Source organism: Pinus tabuliformis, chromosome 8 (assembly GCF_031772625.1).
Source record: "Pinus tabuliformis cultivar Carrire ecotype Pingquan chromosome 8, CPIR1, whole genome shotgun sequence".
In the NCBI taxonomy this organism is placed as follows: Eukaryota; Viridiplantae; Streptophyta; class Pinopsida; order Pinales; family Pinaceae; genus Pinus; species Pinus tabuliformis.
Window position 1 is genome coordinate 1,773,783,865 of NC_142294.1, and position 26,117 is coordinate 1,773,809,981.

The 26,117-nt window shown below is 37.9% G+C and overlaps 1 pseudogene; it reads right to left on the bottom strand.

The window, feature by feature from the left end:
- Positions 1-11,513: 11,513 nt before the first annotated feature.
- On the bottom strand, positions 11,514-18,585 carry LOC149243264 (CBL-interacting protein kinase 2-like; annotated as a pseudogene).
- Positions 18,586-26,117: the final 7,532 nt, after the last annotated feature.

Here is a 26,117-nt window from a genome sequence, read left to right on the forward strand (position 1 = left end):
TCCATGAAGCAACCTCCATCATATCTGCAATGTGTCATCCCTAAAGTCTGCCATAGAAACAAGTATACACCTGTCTCGTCTATCCATGTGCTGCCCATGGTCATAGATCAATCAGCTCTCCATGTGTTAAATGTGGTTGAGTCTCGGCTCAACCCATGTCCAAGTGTTGCCACCAAGGCATCATCATCGTCGTAACTCCATCACTCCAAAGTGTCTCATATCGATCCCCCACATCAAGTCACTCTTCCAAGCCACACCCATACATGTACTTGAAAGTATGCATCCCATTCTGCATCAAAGTCTCTGACCTCAGCTCCTCAATGCATCAGATCCTCCAAGTCCACCATATATGAAGTCCCTAAAAGTCACAACAATCTCATGTCATCATGAGCTCCATGAGTCATCTCCAACCAAAACTCTAGCAAGCATACAAGTCTCGGCCCAAAGGTCTTTGCAAGATGCCTTTGCTCTCCACGTAGTAGAAATTCTCCATAGTCTGCTCACAACTCCATCCAAGTCCATGGCCTTGTTATACAAGAGTGCATAACCTCTCCATCGACTCATAAGTAATAAGTCTCCATGTCATACTAGCAAATCCTCCTGCACAACATCCCTGCCTTGGCACTCCTCATTAGATGCCCATAAGTGACACCTCTATAAGTGCTCCTGCATAATGTCCCTGCATAAGACTGCCATGCTCCATGTCTTCAACCTGATGTCCATGACTAAGTTGTCCATGTAGTCCAATCAAGTAGACCCATCACAACAATCAGTCATCCTCATCCAAGTCTGCAATCTTCGGTCTAGTGAACTCGGTCACCCAATCATATCATCATCATCACGAGTCCCTTCCATCATAGTTCCCCACTAAACGTTCCACCAAGACTATCTCTTGGTCCTGGCTATGAGAAGTCCACCCAAGTATCATCATACCTCAAGAGTGTGCCCTCTTCAATCTGTCCCATGAGTCATGCCGGGCACTTAGCCAATTCTCCATGTGGCTAAAGCATGACCCAATCCTCCGCAACGATCCTCATGTTCCTCCCTTGTCACGGGCCTTTGTACCTTCTACCATAAGGTCACAAACAATCCCAACAAGTCCTATCACAGTCAACAATCCTTGCTTCTCCATACAAGGTCTCATCATAGACATCCATGGTACGATCCTCCCTAGCATCGGCAAACTGATTTGCCCTTCCCTACATATGGTTCAGCTACCAAATGCTCAAGTGAAATGCAAGTATCAATACTTACTTCATCATCATGAGGCTCCTCCATGTGAGTATCCTCATCCATCCATGTCTGCAAACTGCATGATCCTGGTCCAACTTGATCAACCTCAAGTTCATCCTTCATCGTTCTCATGTCTGCAACATCCTCAACTATCATGACTTCTTCTTCCTTGTCAGCACAATCTGCAACATCATCTTGCTCCATTGTCCAACCAAGTTGAAGAAGTTCGTCTTCAACATTCTTTTCCAAGACTTCAAGTTCCTTTCGAATCCGGGGATTCTCTTCTTTCAACCGCTTCAACCTATATAAGGTAAGCAAGAGCTTCCCCTCGCATTCTTCCAAACCTGCCATGCCTTGTCGTTCAGCTTGGCCCAAGCACTAAGCTTCACCCCTGCTAAACCTATTTCACCATTCACGAGCTTCACCAAGTTCCTTGCAACCATGAACCAGCCCTTGTTCCACTTGTATGTGAAACTAGCTTCCTTCACCTGCAAGTACCTGCTTCCACTGTCATCAGCTGTCAAGCTTCCAAATGTACCCAAACCTGCACTTCGTCACGAGCAACCCTACTCTAACACCAAATCCAACCGAGCTCTGATACCAGCTGTCATGATAGTGCAGTGGGATCAGCACTTCATCGTCAACACGGTCATTAGCCAGCTCTGATACCAACTTTCATGCCCCTACACCTGTGGTAGTCTTTCAACCGCTTATAGCGAGGTGTGGCACCACCGAACACTTTATTTTCACCAATACTTATGTTCGTGGACTATGCCTAACATTCCACTTATCCTACTTAGCTTGTGTTTCGCAACCAAGTGTTATTAATGTGTTCCTTTATACCAATGAATACCCCTACACATTCATTAACATCAGCAATAATAAATGAAGAAGACAATTGCACAGTATAGAGGGAGGGACAACTCCCTGCAATATGAGTCTGCCCGATATCAATATATTATACAATCTTCACTTTTTCAATGTACAAGTTAAATCTTGGGAAACCCCAAATTTACACTTAGTCAATTCTCACAACTTCGGTAAACTCGGTTGCCCAGCTCGTCGGCGCCTCCGCACAGTCGTCGCATGACTCTCCAACCCTTCGTTCACCTCATCACACAATCGTGTTGTTTGCCCAACTTGGGTGCGCCTCCAAGTCGCCACACATGGGCGCCTCCACACGGGACACACTTCTATTCACAACCCAACACACCAACAAGCCTTCGTGCACACTTGCATGATGGGCGGGCACTCACCCGAGTCGCCAAGACACCCACGCCAAGCCATCGCACAAATCAGGCGCCACACATTCACCGTGCACGCCTTAACCGACCAACGGGCACACCTTGCCCAACACCTTCACCCAACTCCAAGTGCGTTCACCAACTGTGCGGCTAAACCAAGACTTAGCGCATGAGATATGCGCCTCACCTCCTCTTGTTTCTGCGCACTTGAACTGCGCACTACTTGTGTGAAGTGATGATCGAATGCTCTCCAAAACGCACTCATATATAGCCATCGCAATGTGTGGGTGGGGCTTGCCCAGTCGACCACCCAAAGTTCGTGTGCGCACCCCTTAGCCATTGTTCAACGCCCAACACATGAGTCGGCCCGCCCTCCATCGCAAGTCGACGTCAAGTATATCGCCAAACGCTCCAACTGAGTATAAACTCCATCGCACTTTCATTTGTATCGCATATCATCGCAAGTATTGTCGCAAGTCTATCGCACCTGTGTCGGGCCCGTCGCACAACCGTCATGTGCCCCAACTCGTCGCCTACCCGCATGCGTGCCCGGTTCACCCGACGCCCAAACGCGTCGCACATCCACAGGACGTTACACGCCTGAACGAGTTAATGTGGACACCCTCAAATGACCTGCCCATATGGGTTTAAAAAAAGTCATTAAGGATTTTATTCACCCTTTAGGTATTAGATAAATAGATATTTATTATCAAGCTTTGGGATATTTATTTATTTAGTATTAGGCTCTTGGATCAATTCATCCTAAAGTCTTGTATCCAGGAGTTCGGGTGTACAGTCAATGGTCCATAAGACCATTGGGGTGGCAACTGTATTACTTAGGTGCTTTGTTTGGTGTCAGGTGTCCGGTGTTAGGAGTTAGGTGTCCGGTGTCAAGAGTTAGGTGTCCGGTGTCAGGAGTCAGGAGTCAGGGGTCCGATGTCAAGAGTCAGGAATCAGGTGTCCGGTGTCAGGAATTCATTTTTTTGGTCAGGAGTTTTTGATCAATTTTATATATGATGCCAATATTTAGGAGGCACTGTGAGTGATGGTGTGCTGAAGTCTACATCTCTCTATAAATGATAAAGGTTGATGCCAGGACCAATCTTTAGGAGGCACTGTCAGAGTTGGAGGTGCTGAATTCTTCATCTTAGAAAAGATAAAGGTTGGAAGGTGGGCAGGCCGAAGGCTCATGTGTTCAGATTTGGCTGTGTTGAAGTCTACATCCTCTAGAAATGATAAAAGGTTCTTGGAGGGCTGAGGGATGTTTGGTTGGAAGGTGGGGTGATGGGGCCCCATCAAGGTTGGCCGAAGGCTCATTTGAGCCTGCCTTGCTTTCAAATGAGGTTTGGGTCATCCGCAAACCTCCATCACCCGGCAAGGCAGGCTCAAATGAGCCTTCGGCCAACCTTGATGGGGCCCCATCACCCCACCTTCCAACCAAACATCCCTCAGCCCTCCAAGAACCTTTTATCATTTCTAGAGGATGTAGACTTCAGCACAGCCAAATCTGAACACATGAGCCTTCGGCCTGCCTTCCAACCTTTATCTTTTCTAAGATGAAGAATTTAGCACCTCCAACTCTGACAGTGCCTCCTAAAGATTGGTCCTGGCATCAACATTTATCATTTATAGAGAGATGTATACTTCAACACACCATCACTAACAGTGCCTCCTAAATATTGGCATCGTATATAAAATTGATAAAAAACTCCTAACCAAAAAAATCTATTCCTGACACTGGACACCTGACTCCTGACTCCTGACACCGGACACCTGACTCCTGACACCGGACACTTGACACCAGAAAAAGCACCCAAGTAATACAGTTGCCACCTCCAATGGTTTGATGGACCATTGAAGACTGTACACCCGAACTCCTAGATACACGACTTTAGGATGAATTGATCCAAGAGCTTGAATGGACTTTTTTGAAAACTTTTACATGTGTAAGTGAATGAGATGGTCAAATCAATTTTTTTTCTTTGTCTTGAAGCGATGTTTTCATGTAAAAACATTTCAAAAGAACTTGCATGTGTCTCGATGGGAATGAGATGGCAAAATCACTTTTTTTTCTTCCTTTTTCTTTCTTTAAGTGATGTTTTCAGCTCCAAATGTTAAAAGTTTAAGTTTAAATGTATGTTTTCTTTTTAACAAGTGGATGATTTTTAACAAGTGTATGATTTAGTTTTTATTTGATCATGGTGGTTGTTTCTCTTTTATCGCAAATGTAATGTTTGGTGGTTGGTTATAAATGGTGAGATAAAAGATGGAAAATCAAGATCAATTTTATAACTAAAAAAATAATTTTAATTTTAATTGGTTTTTTTTTATATTTAATATATATTTTTAATTTTATTTATTTATTTTACACAAAGAATTATCAACTACTGAAGTGAAATTTAATATTAATTGATTTTTTTTATATCTAAGGAATATATATATTACACAAAGAATTATCAACAATTGAAGTGGAATTTAGAAATAGATTTACTTTTATATAATTCAACTTCTATGTATCTTATATTATATCTAAATATTTATAATTAAAGTTTAAAGTTTTTATTTTAATTTTAACATGATTGATTATCAATTTCAACATGTTAAATTGTCAATTTTATTATCACTAATATATAATTATATAAATTAAATGATTGGTAAATTTTGATAGACATCAATCTATACTAAGCATTAAAGCACTTATTTCATTATACAACTCATGTTGCTAAAATTAAAAAAATGCTAATAACTAACTAAATATAATTTTATTTTAAATTCTTTTATTAATTTTTTTTAGGTGAATTAATATATAAGTTAGACATATATATATACATTTAAAAGAACATGATTCTTAACCCCATTTTATCATGTATATTTTTAATTTTAAGCATTGTTACCACACTATGGGTCAATATCATGACTTATCAATACTACATTCCCCAAAACTATAAGTCATTTCAATTAACAAAATAACATAATGTAACATCTCTTCAAAATCAGACAAAAAAATTACTATATATTACAATTAATTACACAATTTTTTTTTTTTATATAATAGATATATTAGTTACCAATTTTAGAAGTTAACCTCTTGAAACTATTAACTTGCAGAAATAAAACACCATACAGATTTCCAACCTACCTTTTGTACCTCATGCATAAGTGACATTATATTATCTTTACATTCTTCTCTATCAAATTTGAGCTTCACACCCAAACTAACTTGGTTAAACATGGTATCACCCTGCAGATTTCCAACCTACCTTTTGTACCTCCTGCATCAAGTGACAATATATTATCTTTACATTCTTCTTTATCAAATTTGGCTTCACACCCAAGAAACTAACTTGGTCAATAACTTGGTTAAACATGGTATTGAACTTTTACTTGTGATACAAATTCATGGTCATTGGCATACTAGATTTTTAAGACACCACCTTTCACCCAATTCACAATACAACTCTCATACAATTATGACAACACTTATTATATGGGTGGGGTGGTGATTGACATTCTACGCATTATATATCAATATATAACTATCCTTGACATTACTTCTCTTGGTTGGCATTGTTTATATGGACGTGCACCGAATGTTCTAGACTGTTGAAGCCTTTGTTGCACCCTATTCATCCAGGGAGGTCTTATGTAACTCAGTTTACATGATGAAACTATGTGGACGAGGGGCCCGCGATGTCAGATCAAACCCTAGACAAATGTCTCTACCCGACGGTGGTGATTGAATTGGGGTTGATCGACGATGAGGATTATTCTGTCACCGTTCGGGTAACTATCTACCGTCGACCTCTCCAACATATGGAGTCGTTTGTTGTTGATCCGATTGAGAGCCGAGCTCTACATCTCATGGTTATTTCGGTAAAAAATGAGGGTTTTACCCTACATTTGAAAGGTTTACTATCGTGATTTCAGTTCTCTTCATTAGTACTCTGTCCAAAACAAATGAGAATACCAGGTTCTACTTCGACCTTATATAATTGTAATTTCTTGTCTCTTTGTGGCTATATGCATATATGTGCATCGTTGATAACATTTTCATAGATTACATCCACTAATTCTTTGGATTGTGGTAGATTTGCAAGTCAAACTGTGGAGGTTTGCCGTTACACCAAAACCCGCAGGTGTTGGTAAACATTACAAGCCAGCAACTAGGATCCCCAAGGTGGAAATTACCGATTCTATAGAGGTGCGGTGATTCTTCCAACACCCCCCCTCAAATGCAACTTGGGGGAATCGAACCTGGGTCCAACCTCTGATACCATGTGGAGGTTTGCCGTTACACCAAAACCCGCAGGTATTGGTAAACATTACAAGCCAGTAACTAGGATCCCCAGGGTGGAAATTACGGATTCTATACAGGTGCGGTGATTCTTCCAACACCCCCCGTCAAATGCAACTTGGGGGAATCGAACCTGGGTCCAAGCTCTGATACCATGTGGAGGTTTGCCGTTACACCAAAACCCGCAGGTGTTGGTAAACATTACAAGCCAGTAACTAGGATCCCCAGGGTGGAAATTGCCGATTCTATAGAGGTGCGGTGATTCTTCCAACACCCCCCTCAAATGCAACTTGGGGGAATCGAACCTGGGTCCAAGCTCTGATACCATGTAAATGTGTTAGAAAACCTGCACAGATGAATCTAGCTAGTAAAGGTTGAACACACAGCTTTGCAGAGCAAAAACACTAAAAGAAAATCGAAAGAAGAAAAGAATGATTCAATAGAAAATTATGTTACAATGCTCATGATATAGCATTACTGGGTGAAGATCCCAAGGTAATGACTATAGTGGTGATCAATGAGAAGACTCAACACCTACAACAAGTTCTGGAGATAACTAGTCAGTTGCGGAGTTAAAGAAGGAGCAAATCAAGGAGTAAATCATGCAAAAGGAATTTTGCATGCAATCCCATGCTCTAACTAAAAGTCCGCATGTAGATGTGTAGTAGTTCCAACATGCAAAAAGAATCTTGCATGCAGTCACATGTTCTAACTAAGACTCTGCATGTAGGTGTGTAGTAGTAGTTCCAACACAAACCCTAGCTTTTCTTCGAGGGTTTAATCCGAGCAACCATCTTCCACAAGGATTCTGGAAATGCTACATATTTCTTATGGCTTCCTCAAGGTAATTTCTCTGAATTTAAATCTAAATCAAAACCCTAACTTAATTATTTCCAAAAATATTTTCTTTATATGTTATTCGATATCAATACATTCTTTTCACTCTAGCGTAGTATTAGAGCGGAGATTTCGCCCTTTTTTGTCCAAGTAAGATACCATCTACCCTGAATTCCTTTTATATATTTTTACGAAGAATTTCCAAGTATTTCGAGACCCGGCTGAGAGAATTATTTTCGTTCTTTCTGGTTATTCCACGGTCGTGCTTGGGTCTTGGTTTTGTGGCATCTCTGGGGTTAAATACTTGCAAATATTCTTCTTTCTATTATGACCACTAGAGATGCTCACTGACTACTATCCCTTTACAGGTCCTGGATGCCATATTCAAGCTTCAACTTTTCCGGCTACTGCATATAATGTGGTTATAGTTAGGTTATTTATAAAAAAAGGGCCTGTAGTTGGCTACCGTTTTCTTGTATGATAATTTTGAGGGTTTATTACAACTCTTTCAGGCAGAAAGCCCTGTCTCCGTAACTATAGTGTCCATATATATTTATATTAAGGGTTTTGCACCCTTTGTTAACTCAAAACTATGTATTCTATTATTTAAATTATGGCGGAAGCCTGTATGGCCAGAATTGAGATTTTTCTTCTTTGTTTTGGGAAGACAAACTGAACGTTTCTTTCTTTGAGATGTTACATGCTAATATACAAATCTTTACACCCTTGATAGCTTAGCTTTCATTACGTTCTCCATGCATGCGTATGATGAAAATCTTTATGTTATCGCGCATGTTATTACGATAATCTTGAAATTTATGGTATTGGTAACTTTATTTGTCTTCCTGTAATTATATATGCATATAGGGTATTTTTTACTTAAGCACATGATTACAATGATAATCAATCTAAATGAGCTATGTAATTATTATTTAGTTGAGGTCCAAATTAGGCTAGAGCCTGGGTGGACTACTTATGGTTTTCTCTGAATATGAATATTCCATTGTTGAGGACTTTTTGTCTTTTGGCCAACCAATGAAGTCCCCATCCTAACCTGGACATAAAACTTTCTACTTTTAATTCAATTATATTGCTTATTATCTTATAATCGCTCATATATATATAGATGTAGGGTAATATATATGTATTGTTTTTTACCTATGCTAAGAATATAGTTTTTAATGCAAGTGAAATGTTAATATTTAAATGTAGATTGTTTGAATACTATTATTTATGTTACAACCTAGGTATTTCTTCTACTTTAGTCAAACTCTATATCTTTAACAATCATTTGTTTTTGCAAAAAAAATAATATAAATATACGTACATATATACATGCATATATTTCACTCACAACACTTTAGTAGGGTTATCCATTCATTTTTCTAAAAATACCCATAAACACTTAAAATCATAAGAAAACCCTATTCATTCTTTCATGACCTTGAAAACCCGTATGTAATATAAATAACACATAATTATCTAGACATTCATATACTTATCTAAAGAATTCTTGAAAATAGATTAAAGGTTGTCATGTTCCTCCCAATCATGAACTCCAAATCCTCCCTACCAGGAGAAAGAACAAATCATAGTTCTTTCTCAATTCACACCTCCTTAACCCTTAGTAGCCTCTAATCCAGCCTCCTCCTCTTTAAACGCCTCCTCTTTAAACTAGCCTCTACCTGTGACATGACATTTATCTCGAGTCATGTTTTCTATTGGCCTACAGTTCCCACTCTAGGGATAAAAGGAGGATTTTTCTTCTTTGTTCATGCCCTTACTTGGCCATAACTAATTCCAACTATTTTCGTGTATGAGTCTAATCTCACACATGGTAGTTTTTAATATAGTTTCAAGAATAATAATTTACAAAACAATGTTCTTTTTATTAATCAGCATAAATATTTACATTGTCACATTATATTACTTGTCCCACTTTCACTTTGTCTTTTCAGTGACATGTCTAACATTAAATCCATAAAAAGAGACAAATTTACTAGGAGTATCACACAACTAATTTGCAAATAAATTTCAACCTTTAATTTGTGTATACTACCATGAATATTCTAAAATATTTCATGAAACTTAAATCTATACTCTTTATTTAATAATTATTGACAATTAAATTAAAATTATATAAATTCTATTTTAAAATAAACATTTCTATCCATATAATAAAAAAAATACCAAGAAAATTAATATGCTTCCAAACCATAAATAAAAATTTATTGAATTTAAAAAAAAAATTATTATAGAAAAATAAAACATTCTTCATAAAATATTATGTAAAAGGAATCTTTCTTTTCAATAAAATGTTTTATTTTTTCTTTTTCTTTTATAAGAAAGTGTTTGGTAACTTGTAATTCGGTAAATGATTGCATATCCAACTAAATAATGTAAGTTAACTTTGCTGGAAGCATATTCCATTCTGCAGCAAAGCTAACTAAAAAATTATGTTGTAAAATTAGGTATATAATAAAAATAAAAAGATGGATAAATTGTTTCAAATATGTATTAAGGGTAAAATTCAAAATTAAGATTTTGGTAGGTATATATCAATATCTAATAAATTTGGAGATATTATTTAATATGTGATGAATATACTTATTATATTATAGTAAAATATTGTAGACTAAATTAAATTAAATTAATTACTTTTATAATAAATGAACTTTATTCTTAAAAAATGTAGTTAAAAAATAATAATAAATTTCAAACGTAAAATAAATTTAATATCATCTAAATTTTGTATATCATAGTATTTTTTGGTTGCATAGAGTTATATATTGACAAAATTAACTTATAATATTAAAAAATTTAATAATCTTAAAAAAAATTGACAAATTATTATGTTTCTCTCCACTACATCATAGTACATTTTTTTACATAGAAGTATTTACTGACAAAATTAACTTACAATATTAAAAAAATTTAATAATCTAAAAGAATTGAAAAATTATCATGTTTCTCTCGAGTAGAAAAAAAATAAAATCACAAAGTTACCAAATTATTATACAAGCAAAACATTCACAATCACAAGTGTAAAGAAAGGAGAGAGAAAAGAAAAAATAAACATGTAAACAAAAATTCATATATGATTATTTTCTTTGTTTCATATTATATATATATATATATATATATGAGTATTTTATGGATATTGGTGACAACTACATTTATTGAATACTTGTATTAAGCAGATTCACTTAAAAAAATCACTTCTTTAAGGTTCAACTACAAAAACCTAACTCCCAAGAACTTGGAAGGAATTTAACCCATAACTTCTATATAACAATAAACTTGGAAGGAATTGAACCCATAACTTCTATATAACCATAATTAAAACTCAAGCAATCCAACTAAACCTCAAAACTTTTTTTTTTTATTATATACCATTTTTTTATTATCTATATACCATTACTTTTTATTATCTGATATAAAAAGTAAACTTCACATTTATTTTGAATTAAATGGTAATGAATGATCAATTTCAGAAGATATGAATTGGCTCTTGACAGATGTGGAAGGCAATGCTCTTCAACGAATCACTTTTTCACAGAAACTGCTTTTCAAGAGAACACTCACGTTAGAAAGATTCGAAAATTCAAACCATTTAATGCTCATCATCTGGGAATCTCTCTGTTGGAAAGATTTGAAAATTCAAACAATTTAATGATCATCATCTGGGAATCTCTCTGACGGAAAGATTCGAAAATTCAAACAATGTAAGGTTCAACTTTGTATGTGCGAAGGAGCTGTGGCATTCGGGGATCTCTCCGAATTACAGTAAATGATGAATGAGTTTTGAACCATATCATTCGGAAAATTCTCAGTTAAATGTTGAGGAAAGGTCGAAGAGACCAACCCTGTGTAATAAGACCATAGCTCAAACGATATCCATTATTCTATTGGCTGTCACCATACCATATCCAGACAATGTCTTTGAGAGCCGGTCTCAGCTCTTGGCTGCACAACTTACTGTACTCCAGTGTATCTCCCCTGGGCTTGTGAAGCTGCACCATGAATAGAGAGGGTGTAATTTCAAAAATCTCGGCATCGATACACAAACGACCCTTCAGCCCCACCTCCAAACCCTGGAACTTGATCTTGCAATCCTCAGTCTTCTCAACGCTGAATCTTAACACTTCGGCGATCTCCACCAGCTTTGATATTATGGTCGACGCCGGTTGAGTTGATGTGAACCACAACTCCTGATTCACGATCTTGTCGTCGAAGAGCCACGACAAATTGAACGCCGACGACAGGGAGATTGTTGAAAAATTTCTGTTCATTTCAAACACAAAAAAAAATAACACACAAAGAACAACGCTCTGGTTTTATACAGGATCTTAATCATATATAATAATAATAAAAACTATTACAGAATTGTCTTCCTCGACTCAGAGGGATTTACAATAGGAACTTCAGTTCCAGAATCTGATTCCACTATCTCAGAAAATTATATCTTCAGCACTGCTGTGTGTTGCAGAGAAGAAAGAGCCCTTCTTGCTAATACTCTCCACACGTCTCTACTCTTGCATATTTTTTTATATATATATGATGAACAACACAAAATATCTTTACAATACGTGTTGCTTTTCCCATACTTCCGTGAAATAAAAAAATAATAAAATTTAAGATTTCACCTACATTTACCAACCCTAGTAAATATCATTAATTACACGGTTGAAAATATCCTACTGGAATTTAATGCATGGCTTATCACAATATCGCACCATCGTATCGCAAGAAGAGAAATGATGTGCCAGCGCTTCTATAACCTTTAAATCATGCGATTTGCGATATGCGATCAGATCGCATCGCGAAATCGCAATCGCAGACAATCAAAGGACACGATGAAGATTGACAAGAAAATGTGCGATATGCGATGGGATCGCATCGCAGGAAAAAATCTGCAAGTTCGTTGAAGTCAAGTTGCCGCTGCTTTTCAACTATCAGTTTCCAGCTGTTTAAAATTATCATTCCAACACTCCCCTTTAATTTTAACTGCTGGGTTTTTCTGCATACCCAGGCATTTCCTGAAATGATCGAAACTTTTCTTTGCTAAGGGTTTTGTCAAGATATCAGCAGACTGGTCTTTTGTACTGCAGTGCTGCAAAAAAATTTCACCATTGTTAACTAATTCACGTATGAAGTGAAATTTGGTATCTATGTGCTTTGTCCTTTTATGAAAAACAGAATTTTTAGACAATGCTATTGCTGAGCTATTGTCACAGTAAATGGTTGTGCCCTTTTCTTGTTCATGACACAAATCTCTGAGAACTCTTCTCAGCCATACTGCTTGGCATGCTACTGCTGTTGCTGCCACATACTCTGCCTCTGCTGTTGACAAAGCCACAACTAGTTGCTTCTTGGAAGCCCATGAGATGGCTCCCGATATGAAACACATATCCTGATGTGCTTTTCCTATCATCAACACTTCCAGCCCAATCACTGTCAGTGTAACCTGTCAACATGAAACTTTCAGGAGAGGAGTATAAAATACCAAACCCCTTCGTTCCATTCACATACCTTAGAATCCTCTTGGCTGCCTGCCAATGAGTCTCTTTCGGTCTTTCCATAAATCTGGAAATTAAACTCACAGCATGCATAATGTCCGGCCTAGTTGCAGTCAAGTACATGAGGCTGCCAACTATGCTCTTGTACAGTTTTGGATCAAAATATTTGCTGCTATCTTCTTTGGTCAATTTTAACCCCACTACAGTTGGAGTCACAGCTGCCTTGCTGTTCTGCATGTTGAATCTCTTCAACACTGCTTCTACATATTTAGCTTGAGAAATGAAAACACCATTTTCACTTTGGTCTACTTCAATTCCAAGAAAATATCTTAAGAAGCCCAAGTCAGTCATTTCAAATTCACTTTTCATGACTGCTTTAAAATCAGCAATGAGAGAAGCATCATTGCTTGTAAAAATCAAATCATCTACATATAGAACAATGATAAGAATCTTACCGTCATTCTACTTTATGTAGAGTGTGGGTTCACCATCACACTTGTCAAACCCATTTTCAATCAGATAAGCATCTATTCTGCTGTACCATGCTCTTGGAGCTTGCTTCAACCCATAAAGAGCCTTCTTCAATTTGCAGACTTTATGCTCATGGCCTTCAACTTCATAGCCTGGAGGTTGTTCAACATAAACCTCTTCTTTCAATACTCCATTTAGGAATGCAGATTTAACATCCATCTGATAAATCTTCCATTTGTGTTGCGCTGCAATAGACAACACTGTTCTGACTGTTTCCATCCTTGCTATTGGTGCAAAGGTTTCATCATAGTCTTTGCCTTGTTGCTGCTTGTAGCCTTTCACAACAAGTCTTGCTTTGTGCCTGTCAATCTTGCCTTCAGCATTGCTTTTGGTCTTATAGACCCACTTAACTCCAATGGCATCTTTGCCTACAGGGAGGTCCACTAACTCCCATGTTTTACTCTTCTCAATTGCACCAATTTCTTCATTCATTGCTTCAATCCATTTATCTTCATTTACAACATCTTCAAAATGAACTGGGTCATCAACATGACAATACAAAGCGAATAATGAATTCAGACCGGTATTGTTACTTACCTCTCCTTGTTCATAAATCTCATTCAGATTTCTGAATCTTGGTCTTCTTGGTGTGCTTGGAGTTCCATCCGAACTTGAGGGTATTTCTAATCCCTGTGGTGTGCTTGGAGAAGCACTGCCTTGTCTTCTTAAGGCTGTTCGGATTCCAGTTTGTGGTGTGGTTTGTTGTACTTGCTGTGGTGGAGGAGGAGCCACTAAGGAAGGATTATTTGCTTCTGTCCCTTCCTCTTCTTCTTCATGAGACACAATTGTCTTCACATTCACTGTCTTCTCTAAGCTTCCATCCCAAGCTTCATCTTCAATGAACTGCACATCTCTGCTTACAATCAATTTCTTGGTGGATGGATTATAGAGTTTGTATGCTTTTGACTCATCACAATAGCCAATAAAGACACACTTCTCCCCCTTACTATCAAGCTTCTTCCTTAGCTGATTCGGTACATGTGCATATGCCACACAACCGAATACTCTCATGTGAGTGACAGTTTGTTTTTGACCACTCCATGCCTCTTCTGGTATTCTGTTCATGACAACTTTAGTTGGGCATCTATTCAAGATGTAAACTGCGCAAGTAACAGCTTCTGCCCAATACTCATGCGGCAAATGTTTTGCCTTCAGCATACTTTTGACCATGTCAAGAATGGTCCTATTCTTTCTTTCAGCAACACCGTTTTGCTGAGGTGTATACCTTGTGGTGAACTGCTTTTGTATGCCATTCTCTCTGCAAAAATGCAGAAAGTCTTGGGAGATGTACTCTCCTCCTCTATCTGTTCTGAGCACTTTGATATAATGCCCACACTGCTTCTCAACAAGAGTTTTGAAGTGGCGGAATTTCTCAAACACTTCACTCTTCTGTTTCAGCATATACACCCATGTCTTTCTGGTGTAATCATCAATGAAGGTTAAAACATATTTATTTCCAGCAAATGATGGTATTTGCATCGGTCCACACACATCAGAGTGAACAATTTCCAATGGTGCTTTTGCCCTTATACTTTTTCCTGCTGGAAAGCTTTCTTTGTGTTGCTTGCCCAAGATGCAACCTTCACAAAGGTTGTCTGGTTTCTCGATCAACGGCAATCCCTTTACCATTCCCTTTCTGTGCAACAGATTCAGGCCTCCGAAATTGAGATGTCCAAATCTCAAATGCCACAACCAATTCACATCTTTCAATTGTTCCTGAAAGACTTCTTGTGTTACAGCTGCAATAGTTCTTCCTTCCTTCAAATCTGCCCTGAGTTTGAGAGGAAACATTCTATTGCTGGTCATTTGCGCCTGTGCAATGATCTTCTTACTTGGAGGTATGTTTCTGATAGTAAACAAGTCATCTTTGAAGAACACGTTGTAACCTTTGTTTATGAGCTGTCCAATGCTCAAAAGATTACATTTCAGACCAGGTACATAGTATACATCTGGCACAATCATCTGTTGTCCATTTTTTGCTCGAATACTGACTCTACCCTTACCCTTGACAGATATCGTATCATCAGTCCCTGTTGTTACCTCAGATTTCACATTTTCATCCAGATTGGCAAACATTGCAATATTTCCAGTCATGTGATTACTACAACCTGAGTCTAAGAACCAAAAATCTTCTTGTTTGTCTTGTGCTATGTTACATGTTAACAGCACGTTCTTTGGGTTCTTATCTTCTTCATTTGCAAAATTAGCATTCTGCCTATTATTCATGTCACTTTGCTTTTTCCTACATTCATTGGCATAGTGCCCATATTTCTTACAATAATGACATTGGACTTGGGATTTGTCATACCTTTGTCCATGAGCTTGCTGTTTGCTTGAACCTTCATCTTGGTTCTGATTGCAGCTCCTTCCGCTTGTGCTTGCAGGATAATTTCTGCCTCTGTTTTGGCTTCTTCCACGACCTCTGTTATTTGCTTTGCCTCTTCTTTGGCCAAAAGAAGTCTGAGTCTTGAGTGCTTGCTCAAGTGAGGAATCTGTTCCTCTACTTAGTCTATGTTCATGAGACAAAAGTGAAGCACTCAGCTCATCTACCGTGAACTGTGAGAGATATTTTGTTTCTTCTATTGCTACCACAATAGATTCAAACCTTGAGGGTAAACATCTCAAGATTTTCTCTACAATCCTTCTATCTTCAAGAATCTCACCATGAGATCTTATATGGGTTATCAAGCCAATAACCTGAGTGAAGAATGAATCTATTGTTTCAGATTCCTTCATGCTGAGATTTTCAAAGTCTCTCCTCAACATCTGCAACTTTGCAGTCTTCACCTTCTCCATGCCTTGATAGGCAGTTTTGAGAATATCCCATGCCTCCTTAGATTTTGTTGCTGCTGCAATCCGCGGAAAAACACTTTCATGTACTGATTGGAAGAGGAAAAAGAGGGCTTTGGCATCCTTCTTCCTGCCGCTCTGAAACTGGTCTCTTTCTGCTACTGTCAAAGCAGCCAGTGCTATTGCATCTGCAGGTTCAGCATAGCCAGTTTCAACCATCTCCCATATTCCTTGAGAAGCAAATAGTGCTTTCATTGTTATGGACCAATAACTATAATTTTTCCCATTAAACTGTGGCAGTTGGGGATTTGTCAAACCAGTTCCAGCATCTGCCATCTTAACTTGTGAAAAATAAAGAAGAGATACTTACTGTAAAAAAAAAAACAAACAAAAACTTTCTCTGCTGGGAAAAAAAAATGCTCAATAAGCTTCTTACAGCTCCTACAGTGAAAAAAGAAAACTCTGTTTTTTTTTTTTACTCACTGAGTGCCTAGACTCGCTCCGATACCATGTTGAAAAATTTCTGTTCATTTCAAACAAAAAAAAAATAACACACAGAGAACAACGCTCTGGTTTTATACAGGATCTTAATCATATATAATAATAATAAAAACTGTTACAGAATTGTCTTCCTTGACTCAGAGGGATTTACAACAGGAACTTCAGTTCCAGAATCTGATTCCACTATCTCAGAAAATTATATCTTCAGCACTGTTGTGCGTTGCAGAGAAGAAAGAGCCCTTCTTGCTAATACTCTCCGCACGTCTATACTCTTGCATATTTATATATATATATATGATGAACAACACAAAATATCTTTACAATACGTGTTGCTTTTCCCATACTTCCGTGAAATAAAAAATAATAAAATTTAAGATTTCACCTACATTTACCAACCCTAGTAAATATCATTAATTACATGGTTGAAAATATCCTACTAGAATTTCATGCATGGCTTATCACAATATTGCACCATCACATCGCAAGAAGAGAAAGGATGTGCCACCGCTTCTATAACCTTTAATCATGCGATTTGCGATATGTGATCAGATCGCATCGCGAAATCGCAATCGCAGACAATCAAAGGACACGGTGAAGATTGACAAGAAAATGTGCGATATGCGATGGGATCGCATCGCAGGAAAAAATCTGCAAGTTCGTTGAAGTCAAGTTGCCGCTGCTTTTCAACTATCAGTTTTCCGCTGTTTAAAATTATCATTCCAACAGAGATTATGTCGAAGGCGTTGAAGCGGGGCAGCTTCGGAACAAAGAACGCCGACTCGACATCGTCAAGGAGGCCGACATCGACATTGTCGGCTTGTGGGGGTTTGAAGCCCAGCCGGAACTAGGAGACCTCCATGAGCTGCGGAACGGTGATCCTCGTCTGGGGATTGTGGTCCAGCAATCGGAAGACGAGCCGCCGGAGGTCGGAGGAGAACCAGGGCGGGCACTTGAAGTCGCCCTTGTAGATTTTCTTATACAGTGCCATCAGATTCGCGTCCTGTAACGGTAGGTAACCCGCCCTGAGCACAAACATTATGATCCCACACGACCAGATGTCGGCCTTCGCGCCGTCATAGCCTCTCATCGTTATGACCTCCGGCGACACATACGCCGGCATGCCGCAAGCCGTGTGGAGAAGGCCGTCCCGTCTAAATTGCTCCGGCAGTGCGCTGAGGCCGAAGTCACAGATCTTCATGTCACCATTGTCGTCTAATAACAAATTCTCCGGCTTCAGGTCCCGGTGGTACACGCCCCGGCTGTGGCAGAAATTCACCGCACTGATCAACTGTTGAAAATACTTTCTCGCTTCGTCTTCTTTCACTTTTCCCTTTTTGGCAACCCTGTTGAAGAGCTCGCCGCGCTTAACACACTCCATGACGATATAAATCTTGGACTTGCTCGCCATGACTTCGTAAAGCCGAACGATGTTGGGGTGTCGGACCAATCTCATGACGAAGATTTCCCGTTTAATCTGATTTGTCATGCCGAGCTTCAAGATTTTTTCTTTGTCCATTGCCTTAATGGCCACGCTCCCGCTGGTTTTGAGATTTCTACCTTGGTACACCTTGGCAAACGTCCCCTGCCCTAATAGACGCCCTAATTCATACCTCCCCATCAAAATATTGGGCTTCATCTCAATCTCAAAACTAAAATCACAAATCCTTGTGGATTAAAGCTGCTGCTCAGGCGTCTTTGCTGTATAAGGCCTGTGAAGTTGCTCTCTCGCATCCGTTCCATTGCACGTGGCGTAGTCGGGATGTGTTCCGGTCGAGTCGAGCTCTGATAGCCTGTATTTTATCATGGAAGACAAGTCGCTAGTATAAACCTTTTAGATCCCCTTAATAATCAGGGAAAAGCCTAAGTGCGGACGTATCCAAGAGTCATGTTCATTAGAATTAGTTGAAGGAGGGACAACCTATCATGTTGGGCTCTTTTATTAAATTCACACCAGAGATACTTCATATCTTTGTGTGTTGCGATTCATACCACCTGTCTTTCTATTGATTTCCTTGCTGTATTCTTTCGTCTCGTATTATTTTGATGATATTGTTCTTCTCGTAAGGTGCCCATCTGACCTTGATAAGCAACTTAGGCTTCTTAAGGATTTCGGCTCTACCATGGGTATGACTGTTAACACTACAAAACAAAAGTTATGATTATCAAATCCAAGAAGGACACTTACGCTAATTTTAAGTATGACAATAATAACTTGGAGGAATTGTATTCTTACAAGTACATAGGAATAGATATTCATCACAAGCTCAATTGGAACCATAGCATCGAGAAAAGGTTTAATGGGGGGTGGAAAGCTTATTTTGGTCTTGAAAATAATTGTAAAACAACAAACCTTGTAATGTGGGATAAAAAGAAGTTCCTTTTTGAATCTTTAGTCACTCTTGTTATCCTATATGGATGTGAGGTTTGGGGTTGCAGCATCTCTAGAGAATCGTGGAGAAATATTGAGCAAATCTAGAAGCGTTTTATAACGTATAACCTGAAAATTAAAAGCAATACACCCTATCCTATTCTCCTTATAGAAGTAGGTCTTGCCCCTATCGAGAGCCTATCTATGATTAGGCTTTTGTTGTACAAGCACAAACTCAATAACATAAGAGATCATAGACTTGCTAAGCTAGCTTTAAATTCCAACCAAAACCACCTAAGGCTCAAACGGGGGTGGTAGAAAGACACGAGAGGGCCTAATTAAACTATTGGGAGGTCAACAAGAATGATGCATTGCAAAACATTAATAACGTTAAAAATAATGTTACTTCTAAGTTCAAAGAAAAAATGTGATGTGAGAAAGATTTAGGAGCTAAAAAAAATTAAGTTATTATAAGAAGGTCATCAACCCTACCCTAGAAGATCAAAAGTATCTCTCTATTTTAACTAGCTCAATGAAGAAAATTAATACATCAAAGATTAAAACAAACTCTCATGAGCTCCATAGTGAAACAGGTCGTTGGGCAATTCCTAAAACACCATGGATGGAAAGGATCTGCCATCTCTATGAGAATAGGAACATCGAGGATGAAAACCACATCCTCTTAGAGTGCCCCGCGTACAACCACATTAGATCTCAGTTTCATCATCTTTGTCACAATACTGACCTTCTTAGCCATTTACGATGTGAAAATTATAGTGAGTTTGGGAGGCTTCTCTCCAAGCTTTTTGAGCATAGGAATAAAATCTTAAATCAAACTAAATAATTTGCTTTTTTAGGCCCGATAGACCAAAGTTTGGTCTCAGTGGATGTTAACCATCATCACCATCATCATCATCATAATTTAGTATAAAAGCGATATATGCTTGACATGTATTATTTTAAAAATAAAAATATATATATATTTTAAATGATCAAAATAAAAAACCAAACAAATAGAACTTAATTACATTCTAACTGTGCTTTCTTTATTGGTTGTTGTTATAAATAAAATTGTTCCGTATCATATGAAATATGATAATTTTATATTAAATTTTAAAATTCTTTTAAAGTAATTAAAAAAAACCACTAAAGTTCATATTATTTATATTTTTATATTTCAATGGGATATGTAAATAAATAACTTTATCATGCATACTAACTAATTTATATTAATATCAACTTTAGAAAAAACATATATATGTATGTATATCAACAACAACAAAATATTTCAATGTGAAAAGAGAAGAAGTAATTGAAAGTAAAAAGATTCAAATTCCTTATAAGAGTAATAAGAATGAGATGTGTAATTAATTCAATTCTTAATATAAAATTAATATGTGACATTTCCAAAATATTAATAGAAATTGAAAAATTTAATGTGCATCATAAATAAAATATTTCAATATATAAAAATTAGTAATTTGAAATATGTTTAAAAATATATTAATAGAAAAGAAACATTGAATATGGACAATATCATCCATAAATAAAAGGTCTCAATGTTCATGTTAACTAAATTATTTCAATGTCAATAATTTACACATTATATATGGTTGAAAATAATAATAATAATAATGTCTATATATTATATAAAGCAATTGAAAAATAAAACTCTTATTGTTATAGCATTTAGCCTACCATTATTTTATATTTTGACTTTTAACCCTAGTTCCACTTCAATCTTTAATCTCAACGTTGGTGTTTAGGCCATTGACAAATTTACGTGAATTCGAGGATAGAGCTTCAACGACTCACCATATTACTATTGCATCGAACAAATATCCATGTTTTAAGCCCAACCTCACAGGTCCACCTAATGTCAAAGGTCAGGAGTTGGTGTTAGTTCACTAGTCAGAGGTCAAAACTTACAATACTCACTGCCAAAATAGACAAAGGCTTGACTGCGTTGACTAGGGCCGACTCGATTTCCATGTGCCATTTGTGTTAAAGGCCCACATTCTCAACTATATTGGCCCCTATGAGGTCTAGGTCGACTTATTCTCACTCCCCTTAAAGTCAACAATGCCTAACTAGTTAGAGGCCTCACTAGGTCCCCACAATGTTGGGCTCGAGCTTTTCTCCTAGTCCCGACTACAATGAATGAGGTCTTGGATGTTTCAACGTCGTCCTCAATCCATACACACTTCCTTTGGCCAACATCCCACATTTATCTACACGAAATTCCATAATCCCAGCTCTAGGTGTGACACAACACTTTCTTTTGTTTTGCATACCAATATTCTCACCCTCTCTCATTAAGGTTCTTCAATTGGAAGCTAAAATTTGGACACATGATAATTGCAAATACAAAGAGGGTTTTAGGCACACAAGAAAACAAGAATACATATATTCCAACACATCGAAATGCTTTGTATTAAAATAAAAATTATTACGTATGAACTCTTAGGCCTGACCCAAAATTACCCTAGTCACTTCCCTAGGATGACCTTTTCAATGATTGGGCACCCCGTGATATCTTGAAGGATTCCTATTTAAAACAAAAACCCTAAAAAATGAGGAATCTCGCCCTCTACCACAACATGCTTACAACTATTTGGTTAAAATATACAAAAAATGAGAAAATTGTGTCCTTTGTTTCCAAGTGCCACGAGCAACTTTTAAAGCTTTTGAGAATCAATTTTGGTTAGGAGTACGTTCATGCCCTTGCATCATACTTTTGCACTTGAAATTATTCATGATTTCCTAATCATGTGCTTCATTGTTGAATCTCTTTCGTCACCATCTTAGTCTTGAGTGTCCACATGTATCTCTAAGTGAGCTACAATCACACCTTACTAACACCTCACTGACTCTCCTTCTTTGGCTTAGACTTGTTACATCTTGGTTTGCCTCCTCTAGAACCTATTGAGCTTCCTTTGCTCACTTGGATGTTGTACACTTTCTCACACATCCTTGGAAATTCTAACCACAACCCCAGTTGTGGAATTTTTTCACAACTTCTACCCAATCGCAACTAGAAGTTTTTCTCTACAGGATATATTCCCTTTCCCTGCTTTGATACCACCTAATGCAAACCTTTTCAGGGTCTACATTTTTCAACCATTGTTGGCTCTAAATTTTGAAATCCCTATGGGTTATGTGTCCATGATCGTGGATTTTCTTGCATTTTTAATTGCGACAACAAAGATTCCCTCCAATTAAATCCCAATTCCAATCCAATCTTCAATCTCATCCATGTTGTTTAGGTCACCGTAACTTCATGTGAATTCGAGGACAGAGTATTTATGGCTCACCATACTCCTATTGTACGAAACAAATATCCATGTTCGAGGACCACCTCACATGTCCACCTGACGTCATAGGTCGAGGATCGACATTAGTTCACTAGTTGGAGGTTAGATCTTACAATACTCCTTGGCGAAATACACAAAGGCCTAACTTTTCCTATTGGGGCTAACTCAATTTCCATGCACCATTTGTATTAAATGGCCACTAGGCCACCAAAGGTCGGGGTCAGAAACTTCTCCCCCACCTTCAACTCGGAGGTTCCTAACTAGTTGAATTCCTAACTGGTTCCCACCAAGTTGTGGTTGTGGTTTGTTGGTTTTTTCCTTGTCTTGACTACACTGAATGAGGTCTTGGTTACTTTGATGCCCTTCTCAGTGCATATGCACTTCCTTTTAGTCGGTATTCCATGTTGTTGTATGCGCACTCCCCAAATCCCATATCCAGGCGTGACTCAACACCCTCTTTTATTTTGAATACCGATTTTCTCACCCTCTCTGATTAAGGTTATTCTATTGGCAGTCAAGATTTGTACACATGTGATAATCAAAAATACATATTAGAGTTTGAGGCACAAGAAGAACAAGAACACGTCGACTGAAACACATAGGAATACTTATATTAAAATGGAAATGATTACATATGACCTCTTAGGCCTAACCCAAAATTTCCCTAGCCAGTTCCCTCGACCTAATATTTTCAAGGATTTGGAACCCCATTATATCTTTTAGGTTGCTTATTACTTACACTTCAGAGCTATCTTGCATACATATTCATTAATTCAACATTGTCTTGTTCCTTCGATGCCTTAACTACTTAGATCTTCTCTCTATTTATACAATCCCATGGTCCACGGACCATGGGTAGATCTTCTACAGTCGCCATTACATTATCAAAATAAGGGTGGAAAACCCTATGTCTTTTTAATAACTACGCGCTCCATGCCCACAAAATGCAGAGTCTTTTCATTGGAATTACAACATTGGACCAAAATCTGGGCTCTAAGCCCCAAAACTTCCCTTGGGGGAACCCGCTCCCAATGGCAGGTCAGAGAAGTGTATGTATTGAAGATCGTTATTAAACAAAAATAAGTTTTGGTGAAGTATTGAGTATCTTTCTGTGTTCATTATCTATTGTTATATATATTGTCATGCATGTTTTTTACTGAATTATGTGAAATAATACATGTTATATTATTCTCTATTATGTTTATGCATTAAGTACCAATTTGTGAAGTTAATCATCAACTTGAAGTTATTCATGTATGCAAAGTTGTAGATAGATATTAGACATAAGTGAACACACGGGCGCCACAACGCAGATATCCCTCTGGCTATAGAAACCTAGTTCCGCAACCTCCCATAACTACTGCGGGTGAGACTATGATATGCTTGTAGGTCGTTGCTGAAAGGGCCAGTGGTTGAGGGTTTTGTTGGCGCACAGTACACTCTAAACTTGGGTCAAGCCCCCTTAAACCAACATGATGGAATTTTATGAGACAACTATAAATAAGTCATATCACTCCTAGGAGGACATTCGACTAGCGATAGCAGTGTGAACATCAACGATGTACCTGCACACACAACAAACACACAGTTAAGTATCATGAGGAGAAATGAATAGATAAATAGGAAATACGCCAGCAAGTCAACTTCCTTGATGCTAATGATATGGTCTATCTCCAACAGGAAAATCCCTGCAGCAGTTTGATCATGAGGTAGACACAAGTATGGAAAACCCTTACCTCCTCCCTACATGTGAATAACGAAAATGTATAAATGTTGAGAGGGGATGTTTTAAGAAGTTGGAGGTGGCCAGTTAACTTGGCCACCCTCATCTAGTTAACTAAAAGTGATGGTAAACACTCATTTGACATGGAGATGTCACATCAGCAGAGTTGGGATCACAAATAGTGGATGGTGATTATGAGGGAAGGAGAAATAATTACTTAGAGTGGGGAGAGTGGTCCAAAAGAGAAAACCCCATGTAATGTCAGGTTACCACAACGCTCTAAGTCTCAAATAAAAAATGATATATTATGTACTTGGGCTTTGGTTCCTTTTCATACTTGCTCATTTCAAAAACATTTAGGGAGAGGAAAGGCTTGGTGTGCCATCGAGGAGTTTCGAATCTTGTTTTGCAATTGCAATAGGAAGGACCTATAGGTAGGACTGCAAAAACTACAGGAGGTCGTAACCTCCCCAAGAATAGTTGATAAGGACTACCCAGAGCTCCAAGAGACTAGTCCACAACCTAGCCTAAGTTCCTACTACAAATTCGTTGAAGAAAGGAGGATTATTCGCCAAAAATTTGCAGTCCCACTTTTTTATGAGATAGAAATAGAAAGAGGAAGAACACACAGGTGGATGAAAATTTCTAAATCTGAGAAGGTATAGGATGTGGGCCTCATGGAAGAAAAGGTCCTTGAAATTATCAAATAATTAAGTGAGATGAGAACAAGGGTGTCTAAAATGAAGGAGAAGCTAAATGAAGAAAAGATGTGGTCGAGAGAGAAGCTACGGGAGAAAGAAACCCAACTTGCCACCATGGAAAGCCTCTCCATGGAGGCATTGTAGTGCAGACAACCATCCAAGTCTTATGCCCTCTTCCTCAAAGAGAAGTATCTGCAATTCCAAATCAAAACCTTAGCACAACATGGATCTATTCCCTTTCAAGATTACAAAAAGTTCATTGAATTTTGCATCCAAGCTAACATGGAGGACAAAGAAAAAATTTCTAAATTTTATCTACACAACCTCACTCTGATAGATCTCAATTTCTGAGATCCTAATGCAATATTGGGGGATACACAATTGATGGCCTTAGCATCCTGGATGACTCACGATGAGGCAAGATTTGAGGAAGTAAAAGGAGTAATGGAAAAAGAGTAAAAGGAACCATTGTATATCACGACAGAGCTAGTGAGCCTAATGGTTGTCATTATAAATTATGGCATCATCTCCAATGATGATAATTTAGCACATAAATACCTTGCCAACGAGGAACAATCCATCCTACATTTTGAAGACACATTCAGGTTGTTGGGAAGAAAAATCTTACAAGCCTGCCAAAGGAGATGGTGTGCCTTACCCCATAGCCTCCAGATAAGAGAATATCACTCTCTTGAAAGGTTAATGAATTCCTTGGAGAGAACAACCTTATACAAGAGAATCATGCAAATGTTGATAGTCAAATGGATAGGACTCAAGCTCAGTCCGCCCTTGATTTTAGGCATACAGGAAGGAAGAACTGAAGAATAAGAGCATAAGTAGTGGACAGAAATAGAGAAAAATGCAGGTTTCTATCCCCAAGAAGGAAAACCCTCTGACAAGCCTTGGGATGTCAAGGAGGCCACAAGGGCCATGAGAGAGATACACATGGATGACTGAGTTTCTCAGAATATTAGAAACAATTTTAGTGGGTGGTGATGATGAGGCTCATCAATAGGTACAATATAAGGGTCATGATTCCATCCTCAATCTTTAGAACTATCT